This window comes from Meles meles, chromosome 21 (assembly GCF_922984935.1).
Source record: "Meles meles chromosome 21, mMelMel3.1 paternal haplotype, whole genome shotgun sequence".
Classification (NCBI taxonomy): Eukaryota; Metazoa; Chordata; class Mammalia; order Carnivora; family Mustelidae; genus Meles; species Meles meles.
In genome coordinates this window covers 23,576,365-23,583,991 of record NC_060086.1, presented here as the reverse complement: position 1 = coordinate 23,583,991, position 7,627 = coordinate 23,576,365, and the positions used below count along the sequence as shown (strand labels likewise).

Here is a 7,627-nt window from a genome sequence, read left to right as displayed (position 1 = left end):
CACCTTAGATGCCACCTTCCTCGATGAAGCTGGAATGGCCTGTGTCCTTCGGTATAGGATCCACCAGGAGAGTCCAGCAGGCGTCTCTCAAGGGGCCCCGCTGGATTCATTCATTCCTTGTGCCTCACAAACCCAAGGGCTGAGGACCCTACAGTCAGTGGTGTTCAGAGACTGAAGGTTGCTGGCAAAACTTATGAAAGACGGGCACATACGACAGAAAGAACTCTCAATAAGTATGTCCACTTACAATGATTATTTGAGAGACCAAGAAGACCAGAGTGCCTCTGCTGCCATGAACAGCACATTCGTTCCTTGTCTGGAGCCAAATGACAATCATGTGCCCATGAAACAGACGTTTGTGGAACCTCTGCACAGCGGTGAGCAAGAGCAGGTATAGCAAAAAGGTGGTTGGGTGAGCACGGCATCATCTAAACTATGCCAAGCTTCTCCAGGTTGTAGGGGACAGAAGTCCATTTGCATTTATTCAAGTAGGAAGGAGAGTTTCTTATTTAAAGAAATGGGGGGGCCACCAGAGTGGCTCTGTGGGGTCAGCCCTGTCTTCGGCTCAGGTCATGGTCTCAGAGTCTTGGGATCGAGCCCCGTATCGGGCTCTTCGCTTGGCAAGAAGCCTGCTTCCCCGTCTCTCTCTGCCTGCCTCTCTGCCAATCTGTGATCTCTCTCTCTGTGTCAAATAATAAATGAAATCTTAAAAAAAAAAAGAAAGAAAGAAATATGGGGCTATCTCCTAATATTCCTGAGGAAGAATTAAACTGTGGTCTCGAGAGGGACAGAAGTTAAGAACAAGAAAAACAGAAGCCATGAGATTCTCTTGCTCTCAAATACTATATACATATATACATGCATATAAAAATACATCTACTATACAGTCTGTAAATGCCATTGTTAGATACAGAAATGTCATACATATTTTTATGTATCTATGTCTCCTAATTCCTCTGTCTCCTGCCAGTCTGTCAAATCACCTTTCCTCTATACATGGGCTTCACCCTTTTCTTTTCTAAGGCAGAATTCTTGCTTCACAGAAACTGATTCTGACTGAATTTAACAGAAAAAGAATTTATTGAAAGGCTATTAGGAGGCCAAAGAACAAGACAGAACATGAAAAAAACAACAGGCAGAAAGAGAAGCTAGACAGCCAGACACCACCGATATCCCACTGCCCACCAAGCCCGGTGAGGACGCCGCTGCTGCTGCTCCTGCGAACCCACCGTCTTCGCCAAACAGCTCCCAGGGAACAAAACTGCCCTTGATGGACACACACATAGATACACCCACAAAACTATCATCACTCTTTACACATTTCAAAATAATTTCTCAATCCCTTCCTCTCTCTCTGCCTGCCTCTCTTGTAATTTCTGTCAAATAAATAAAATCTTTAAAAAAAAAAAAAGGGTGCCTGGGTGGCTCAGTGGGTTAGGTCGCTGCCTTCAGCTCGGGTCATGATCTCAGGGTTCTGGGATCGAGTCCCGCGTCGGGCTCTCTGCTCAGCGGAGAGCCTGCTTCCCTTCCTCTCTCTCTCTGCCTGCCTCTCTTGTGATTTCTCTCTGTCAAATAAATAAATAAAATCTTTAAAAAATAATAATAATTTCTGAGTACCATGAAATGTCAAGCCACAGTTCAAATTGATCTGATTTTCTCATAAATACTTTGACTCTCTCTGTTTGTTAAATCCAGAGTGAGAGTAAGAACCATACCTTGGGGCGCCTGGGTGGCTCAGTTGGTTAAGACACTGCCTTCGGCTCAGGTCATGATCCTAGAGTCCCAGGATCGAGTCCCACATTGGGCTCCCAGCTCCATGAGGAGTCTGCTTCTCCCTCTGACCTCCTCCCCTCTCATGCTTTCTCTCTCTCTCTCTCTTTAGGGAAAAAAACAAAACAAAACAAAACAAAACAAAAAAGACCATACCTTGCCATTCATTAACAGGTCTCACAAACCTCTTTTAATTACAGTCCTCACTTTCTCCCTTCTCTTTCTTTAGCCTTGCAATTTATTTTCTAAGACATCAGGTCCTGTAATTGTGCCTGGGTGGCTCAGTTTGGCTAAGCATCTGACTCTTGGTATCAGCTCAGGTCATGATCTCAGGGTTCTGGGATCCAGCCTCTCGTTGGGCTCCCTACTCAGCGGGGAGCCTGCTTCTCCCTCTCCCTCTACTGTTCCCCCTGCTTATGCTCTCTGGCTCGTTCTCTGTTAAATACATAAAATTTGAAAACAAAAGAAAAAATAGTCCATAACTTTTTTAAAATTTTAAAAATTTATTTTATGTTTTTAAGATTTAATTAATTTATTTGACAGACAGAGAGAGATCACAAGTAGGCAGAAAGGCAGGCAGAGAGAAAGGAGGAAGCAGGCTCCCTGCTCGGCTCCATCCCAGGACACTGGGATCATGACCTGAGCCGAAGGCAGAGGCTTTAACCCACTGAGACACCCAGGCACCCCGATCCATAACTTTCTGACAAGAGCTAAGGCTGTAACACATTACACCAAACATGCAGATCACGATATCCCAGAACCCGAAGGACAGAGCCCTGCTAAGTGTCATCCAACGTTAATTTATGGGTTCTCCCAATCTCGCTGAATGTTTTTTCAGATAATGGAAAGCCCAATGCCAAAAATGCTCTCCAAAAATGCATCTAGATGGTAAACATGCTTGGTCCTTGTACCCTGGGGCCTATCCCAGAGAGCTCTGACTCCGTGAGTCTAGAATAGGACTTAAGCATCTGTCTTTTCTTTAAAAAATCCCCACAGGGGCACCTGGGTGGGTCAGTGGGTTAAATAAAGCCTCTGCCTTCGCCTGAGGTCATGATCCCAGGATCCTGGGATGGAGCTCTGCATTGAGCTCTGCATTGGGCTCTCTGCTCAGCAGGGAGCCTGCCTCCCCCTCTCTCTGCCTGCCTCTGCCTGCTTGTGATCTGTGTTAAATGAACAAAATCTTAAAAAAAAAAAAAAAAAAAAAAAAAAAAAGTCCTTCATGCTTTGCTGGTTTGCACTGGGTTGGGTACAACTATTTAGTCTCTGCAATTCCAAACCCAAACTTCGCCTACAATGTTTAGGCTGCAGACACAGGGAGGCATTGGAAACTGAGACAGAGAAGAACAGAGAAATTATAAAAACTATCCCAGAGAAAACCGGCTGCAGCGTGAGGCGGGATCACAGGGTGCGCAGTGGCGGCGGCTGCAAGGGAGGCTGGGGCCCTGCCTGAGGCGCAGGCAGGGAAGGTGCGGCCACAGAGGGGGACGGTAGCTTGCAGGGCCTTGCAGACCCCCACGGGCCTCCTGGGCCTCACCCCCGGGCGCTGCCAGCGACACTGATCCTGGAGAAGAAGAGCGGTCCGGGCTGCAGGTGGACTGCATGGTGTGTGGGGACACGTCCAGCGGCAAGCACGACGGCGTCTTCACCTGCGAGGGCTGCAAGAGCTGCTTCAAGCAGAGCTTCCACAGCAGCCGAAGCGACACCGGCGGGTCCAGCCGGGACTGCCAGATCGCCCAGCATCACCTGTGCCAATACTGCCGCCTGAAAAGTGCTTCCCGGTGGGCATGAGGAAGGACGTGGTGCAGCGCGGCCGCCTCCTCCGGCTGCGCCCCCGGGCTCCGAGCTGGTGGCCGCGGGGAGAGACCAGTTCCTGGGGCAGCCGGTGTTGGTGCTGATCGCGCAGCTGCTGCGAGCCGAGCCCTATCCCGCCGCGTCCAGGCGCGGGGCTGGGCACTGACGTGTGCGAGCAGGCAGCGCTGCTGCCCCTCCGCTGAGCGAGCTCTTCATGCTGATCGTGGCGCAGGCAGCTCTGCCCCTGCACAGGGCTCAGCTCCGGGCCGCCGCCCGCCTGCACGCCGCGCCCTTCACGGACCAGGCGCGCGCCTTCCAGGAGCAGGTGGACAAGCTGGGCCGCCTGCAGGTCGACTCGGCTTCCTCAAGGCCATCCCGCTCTTCATGCCTGACGCCTGTGGCCTCTCCGACCCAGCGCACGCGGAACGCCTGCAGGAGAAGGCGCAGGTGGCCCTCACGGAGCATGTGCGGGCCCAGTCCCCGTCCCAGCCCCAGCACCTCGGGCATCCGCTGCTGCGGCTCCCGGCCCTGTGCGCCCTCCAAGACTCCCTCAAATCCCAGCTGTTCTTCATGTGCCTGGTGGGCAAGACGCCCTCCGAGACGCTGATCCGAGACATGCTGCTGTCAGCAAGTACCTTCAATTGGCCCTACGGCTCTGGCCAGTGACATCGCTTGCTGGACACACCACAGCTGGGTCAGCACACCTCAAGGGACACGGATGCTTCGGCCTCCCACGGGGCTCCCAAACGGAGGACCTTGGCTTCTCTCCGCAGACTCCTATTTTTTTTAAGACTGTGAAACATTTGTCTCCTCTGGGTTTTTTTTTTTTTTAAATAATCACGATACCAAAGAGAGTGTCAGGCTCCAGCCTTGGCCTCCCCAGAACTCCTGGCCAGAATAGAGGGCCAGGGACTGAGGGGCCCATTCCTGGGACAGCCTGGCACTCAGCACCCCAAGCATGAACTTTTGGGGCCGGTGGGGTTGGCTTCCCTCAGGGGATGGCCTGGTGTCTGGACTAGAGGGGCCAGCGTAGTAATGCGCCAGGCAGATTGTCTGGATCCGGAACCCACGTTGGACACTATATGATGAATGAATCAAGGCCAACAGTAGAGATGTTTCCTACCTGGAAAAAAAAAAACAAAACAGAACAAAAAACCTATCCCATAGAGAGTCAAGAAAAGCCAAGCTCTAGTTATACTACTTCTCTGTCCTTATTCTGTGTCTCAGTTACTCTACAGTCAATTGACTTTAAGTAAGCAAGTTTGCACAAACGGAAACCAACAAATACTAAATCAATTTATCAGGAAAGTTTAAGGACACCTAATTGGGACATGGTACTGAAAAGCATTTTATTTCCCTCTCATCATTTCAATGGCACTGCAGATTCTCTGGGCAAATAACTGTCCATTTGAGAAAAATTATTTCTAGTTCAACAGTGTGACACACGTGGTCAGCAGCACCTGAAAGCTGTTCACAAATGTCACCGCGGACTGCCTCCGAGTCTTCAAAACTTATCCATGTGTTTATTTATTTCTGGAACCAACCACCACTGACCCCTACTACCTGTCAGACATGGCGCTAAGTGTTTTATTCATGTTAAATATCACTTCATCTTCATGATCATCTATGAAGTGGGATTATCATCATCCCCATTTCTCCCATCAGGAAAACGAGACGTACAGTGCTTTAGCAACACGGCTCATAAGAGGCAGAGCTAGGATCTGCTTGGGTCTGGACCCCATGTTTTCAGTCACTATGATTAGTTTCCAAGACCCTACAAAAAGTCCAAGTCTTCATCCCAAACCTTGGTTTTCCCCGTCCTACAGTCCCCACGTGGCTCCAGCTTCAAGGACGTTCTCTCAATTCCTTGAACAGTCCACATCCTTCCCGGCTCTAACTGAACACCTTCCCACATCCGCCTTCATTTCTTAGCCTCTTGGTCTCAGCTTAAAGATTACTCAGGAAATTACAAACTCTGATGCACCCTGTACTTCTCAGCACTCAATGCAAAACAGTAATGACGAATTTCACAGTTCATCATTTCCTTCCTGTCTTTTCCAGCCAGGTGGTGAGTCCCTCAGACATCCTAGCAGTCCTATTTATCATGCATTCCAATCACTGATACCCATAACCCAACCCAAAAGGAAGGCCATTCCCCCTACACACAGACACACAGACACACACACACACACACACAGAGACACCGACCCCTGACTGGCCTGATCTCAGCTGCATGGTGGGGATCCTGACAACCCATAGTGGAATGTAACCTAGGCAAGAAGGAGAACGGAACTTCTCCCCCGTCAACAATACACTTACTGGCTTCAAGTCGGTCTTGTAGCAGGACTTGAGCCCCAATAAGGTTGAAACCTCATCTGCCTGGTTCGGCCGCGTTTCCACTCTCGCTGTCTCCAGGCCGCACACATAATTAGCAGCTTCATAAATGAATCCCCGTTCTGGGCTCTTCACAGCTGTGAAACGAGGGGCGCACAAGCTGACGGCTACCTTTTGGCAAACCAGTGTATTCCTGAGACACAGGCCCGCCTCCCAGTGAGGCCCCAGCCCCCGGGGACACAGGGCCCTGACACCATGCCCTACAGGTACCTCCGTGTAGAGAAGCATCTTCCCAAGGGCCGCTCACTCCTTCGTCCTCTGTGTCGACCCTGAGGAGGAAGTACAGGAGGAGAAAAGGGGCGTCGTCATCCAGTGGCCATGGGTCTGGAGGTTCTGAGGTGCTGCGCCCACGGGGCAAGGTTGCGGGATCCTCAGACGCCAGGCAAGAAGCAAGCCTCACAGATGGCTGCAAATTGGGAGTTGCTTCTGCCCAGGCTCAGCTGAGGCGTCTGTGACCCACCCATGTCAGCTGTCCTGACAACCTTCCCGCTCACTGGCACCTGTGCCCACATGCTGATTGGACAATTTCCCCGCTCCCTCGGCCTTCGGAAAGCATCCCTGGATGGCTCTTTGGACCCCGCCCGCACAACCCTGGGCACACACTCTCCCATTCCCACCTGGTATGGCCTCGGTCACACCACCATCCTCCTTCTCCGCTGCTGCTGTTTTCTGAGTTTGGCCTCTCTGAGTTCATCACAAGCTTTAGATGGCTGTAGTTGGTACAAGACCGAGCTATCTGGAATGGAATTGCTTTAGCACGCTTTTCAAAACTCAGATGGGCATATTTGTGGGGACTCTTTCTGGGTTCTTTGCTCTGTTGTGTTCTATGTGTCTGTCCTTCTGCAAATACCACACAGGCTTCCTTATTGTAACTACTACTAAGTTCAGAAACTCCAGAGACTGTGATCCCAAATTAGTATTATTTTCAAAATTGTTTTTGAAACTACTCTAATTCCTTTGTCCTTCCACATACATTTTAGAGTATTTTTGTCTATCTCTACAAAAATGAACAAAGCTGACAGGATTGTGATAGGAATGGCATTAAATCTATCAATCTGGGGAGAATTGACCTCATGACGATGCTTAGTCTTCCAAATCACGAACATGGTGTATCTCTCCATTTATTCATATCTTTGATTTCTCTATCAGTGCTAAATAGTTTCAGCATGTGATGCCTGGACAGACGCTCTTAGATTTATCCTGAAGTAGTTTCTTTGTAGAAGTAATTGTGAATGTGTGTTTGATTGTGGAGCCTACATATTCATCGCTAGCATAGAGCAATACAACTTACCTTTACGCGTTTATCCTGTATACTGTTTCACAGTGAAATTCCATTATTAGTTCTAAGAAGAATTACTTTGTCATACCCTCTTGTGGCATAAGGCCTGAAATTCAGATTCCGCATTAAGGGCTGTCTTGACACCTGGAAGATCAAGGAGGGACTCAAATGGCATCATGCATGTTCTCCTCTCCCTCTTCCCTCACAGGGGAGGTCTCGTAACCAAACACCCTTCTCATCACAGGCACTAGACATCGTGCCTATTGGTTTTTGGGGAGCAGCGTTCAGTTCCCTAGAAGCCCAATCAATTCTTCAAGCAACTGAAGAACTCTTCACACTCTCCCATGGGAACCAGGACTTCCCACACCCTCTTGTTTCAAGTAAGTCTTGCCT

The 7,627-nt window shown here is 49.7% G+C and overlaps 1 pseudogene; it reads left to right on the top strand.

Annotated features, from left to right (window-relative positions):
• Window positions 1–292: 292 nt before the first annotated feature.
• Window positions 293–4,666, top strand: LOC123933597 (annotated as a pseudogene).
• Window positions 4,667–7,627: the final 2,961 nt, after the last annotated feature.